The following is a 3,660-nucleotide window of genomic DNA, read 5'->3' as shown; positions in this document are numbered from 1 at the left end:
TACGTGGTTCTACTACGACAGTCCTCGACAGTTCTCATTTCTAAAGGAGTTAATATCATTTATGTATATGAGAAAACTAATTTTCTACTATAATATATTTCTTCTTCACAGTAGTTAATAAATTATTACATAACTGATTCCTTTTCCTAATTATATTTTTAAGGATTTATACTTCTAAATTAGTCTTCGTTATTTTACCTTGCAAATTGTGTTTATTTGTTCTCTCTCTCGCGAGCTTACCGATTATTATTAGTATTTTAAAAGCAGTTTTTAATTTATGTCTTAGTTCTCGTTCCGATTGTTCAGCTGCGAGATCGTCGCGATCATGCATGTGTTGATGTTTACCTACATAAATCTGTAGTAATTTCGCCGACTTCAGTATAAAACTGCACATCTACATGTTTCTTTTTTCCGAACAGCATGCTAAAAATACAAATATGTAAATTCAAGCTCCTGCACGGAGCACGTTAAGCTAAATTAGTCTTCGCTATTTTACCTTGCAAATTGTCTTTATTTGTTCTCTCTCTCGCGAGCTTACCGATTATTAGTATCGAGTCGCCGCAAGCGCCTGGACACTTCAAAAGATTAAAAATTCTATTTATTTTTCGATCTTTGTCTCAAAGATTGATTTTATATTATCAAATCCTTTTTCTTACTAACCATTTCAGCTGCTTCTGCTCTAATGTGATCTTTTAAAGTTTTCAATTTTATTTTTTTCGCTAATTCGCTTTCTGTTTTATCCAATTCGAGTTGTAAACTTTAACTAAAACTCGTCTGAAAGTCACAAATTATGATAATAATTCTTTGTGCAAGCTTTTCATCTAATGCAACCCGCTCTACCTCTATACGAACCAAACACGTTTTATATCTGTCGTTAGCAAGCCGTATCTTCTTTTCCACGGTATTTCGCACTTCTTCGACCATAGCGTTGACCTGAAACACATTTTATTCTAACATATTATTTATATTTTTTTAAACCCAAAATTTTTTCAAGTATCACAAAGAGTACGTATAAGTTGAATAAATTAGAAACGTATAGAGAAAAGTAATAAACAAAATATAGATTTAAAATATATATATATATATATATATATATATATATATATATATATATATATATATATATCTACAGAATAAATTACATAAATTAATATTGTAAAAGTATGAATGTGTTTGAATGTTTAAAAACTTTCACAAAGACTTTAGCATCGCATTCGATAATCGTTTTTTTCACCTGCTCTGTACTCTCGGTACAATATGCTATTAGTGCACCTTGTTTATCAGTTTCAGCTTTATTGATCAGTTTCTAAGCATGCTTCATTATTTGTTCAGTTTCTTCTTCAATTTTTTTGGAGGAAATTTGTTTTACCTCCTCTATTTCTTTATTTTTCTTCTGCTTTAATCTTTTCTATAGTTTTTTGTTGCTGTTCCAATAATCTCGTCTTGGCCAGCAATCCTAAAAACATTATTTTACAATCAGCAATATAAAAAGAATATGTGAAAGCTTAAATAAAATCATAATAATATAATTAAGATTATTATTTGTCATAAGTATTGATCATCAGCTCTACTGGAAAAATGCTAATAGATTTACTTATAAAGAAACTTTTATTTATAAAATCTATTCCATAAATATTAATATTAATAAGTTTATTTTTCTTACTATAAAATCTCTCTTTTGAATAGATCTTTATTTGCAAAACACATGTATGAAATAATTTCATTTTCTCGCTTTGTTTTATCTTATCACGATATAGTCACATGTGCAAATATGATAATAGTAGGAGAAAAATGTAAAAGGAAAACACTAATTTTGTGAGATTACAACCGATGCATAAAATAAAGCTAGAGCTTTACGAAACGGAGAAAGCAAACATTATTTACACAATAATTAGATAATCAAATAAATTATACATAAATTAAAATTCTCTGTTACAATTCCACAACAATCACGATTATTTATCAGGCCTGCCTGAGCAAATTATGAAATTATTCCATAAAGAATTGCATTAATTAAACTCAATCTTCAGCTTTACATCGTTTTTTTTTTCTCTTCAATCTGTTTCGTAAGTTTATTTTCCAAAGATTTCCACTGAATTCGTTCTTGTTCTAATAACAAAGTGAAATTCTGGAATAAAGTATTTTTAATTGTCACATTTCTTTACAATCTTAATATAACAATAAATTGTAATTATTTAAAAACATTACCTTTGCAGTTTTATCCGTTTCTTCGAATTGCTTAATTTTTCAGTAAATTTTTTATTTGAGAATTTGCCTATAAAAATGATGCTATATATGTTACCAATTTTCTACTTCGATGTACGCACCCGTAGCACCACGAATAGCATTTATATGACTGCCACCTCTGCCTATTACTCGGCTGATAGCATTTGTGGGAACGGACACTTTTTTAGAACGAAACCGTGAATTCATAAATCTTCCCGAATCATCAGACTGTCCCCTGTAAACCACAATTACATTAGATAGCCGTAAATATTATTAATTGAAAAACTTTTTTCAAGAACATGTATCTTACATTCGTACAACTTCTTTCCATCCTTCTTCACGCTTTCCACTTTGTTTGGGGCTGGTATTACTCGTTTTCGATGATGTGTTTAAAGTATCTCCATCGTATTGATTATTATAAGACTTTTTTCCTTAGCCAGGAACATAAGTTTCATTACCAGTCGCTTCAAAATCTTCTCTATCAGCAGGATGCCTCAAGGAAGTTTCAAAAACTAATTGACCTTTCAATTTTCAATCGGAATTAATATTAGTGGATGTCCTAGTGGTTGTAATCGAAGTTGTTGATACCGATCCTGCACTGGTAACGCTATCAAGATCTTGTCATTTCTTGATCACTTGGAAATTGCGTTACGTGATTTACCATCTATCCATTTCAATACCTTAATATGACCTTTTCGAAACGCAGCCATCAGACAAGAAACCTAATCATAAAATATATTTTGTTACAGATTTGACAAACAAATTTTTGATAATTACCTCGCTATTTAACCATTAATTTTTACCTTCTTTAAGAATTTGAGCCATCTCTGAAATACAAGATTATTAATAATAACATTTAAATTATATTTAATATAATATAATATATATACTATAAATAACATTTAAATAATATTAGTCACACTTACCTTAATTAACGGATCACTGCGGATCACTAACCTCACACGTCAATCAACAAAGTCGATAATATTATCAAACTGTCGATAAATCAATCCGCACCATCTAGCGACGCGAAAACGAAAGGGACATTTTTTGAGACGTAAAAATGACGACGGAGAATCTTAATAATTTTACTCTTGTAACCAAAATTATAATCGCGATATCTTTAATTATAGACCACGCAGCGAAATAATAAAAAGACTTTTATTATATAAGTCGACCATAATCAATGCAATATGCCTATTAAGAAAGCGATTGGTTGAGCCGTTATTGAGATCCGGTAATCTACGGATTTCTCAAAACGTCGTCTCGCGTAATAGAGGCACGATAGTGCCTCGCTGCGCCTATACTTGGCGCGAGGCACTACCGTGCCTCTTGAACCAATTACGGAAGGTTATTCCTATCGCACCACCTATATCAAACGAGGTCTGGAGTCTCTCTGGCATTCTTTCTCGACCAGTCACTCTGAGAGGTCAA

The 3,660-nt window shown here is 30.8% G+C and overlaps 1 long non-coding RNA gene across 2 annotated transcripts; it reads right to left on the bottom strand.

Annotated features, from left to right (window-relative positions):
- Positions 1-1,395: 1,395 nt before the first annotated feature.
- On the bottom strand, positions 1,396-3,334 carry LOC139112507 (uncharacterized). 2 transcript variants are annotated; one of them, XR_011547393.1, is made up of 4 exons: positions 3,153-3,334; positions 2,537-3,053; positions 2,303-2,461; positions 1,396-1,456 (listed from the first exon to the last, which is right to left on the bottom strand). It is a non-coding gene; the product is annotated as an uncharacterized lncRNA (long non-coding RNA). The 2 variants fall into 2 exon arrangements; XR_011547392.1 differs by lacking the exon at positions 1,396-1,456 and having other exon boundaries at positions 2,269-2,461.
- Positions 3,335-3,660: the final 326 nt, after the last annotated feature.

Source organism: Cardiocondyla obscurior, linkage group LG29 (genome assembly GCF_019399895.1).
Source record: "Cardiocondyla obscurior isolate alpha-2009 linkage group LG29, Cobs3.1, whole genome shotgun sequence".
Taxonomy (NCBI): Eukaryota; Metazoa; Arthropoda; class Insecta; order Hymenoptera; family Formicidae; genus Cardiocondyla; species Cardiocondyla obscurior.
Note: the sequence above shows the minus strand (reverse complement) of the source record. Positions and strands in the feature narration are given on the sequence as shown.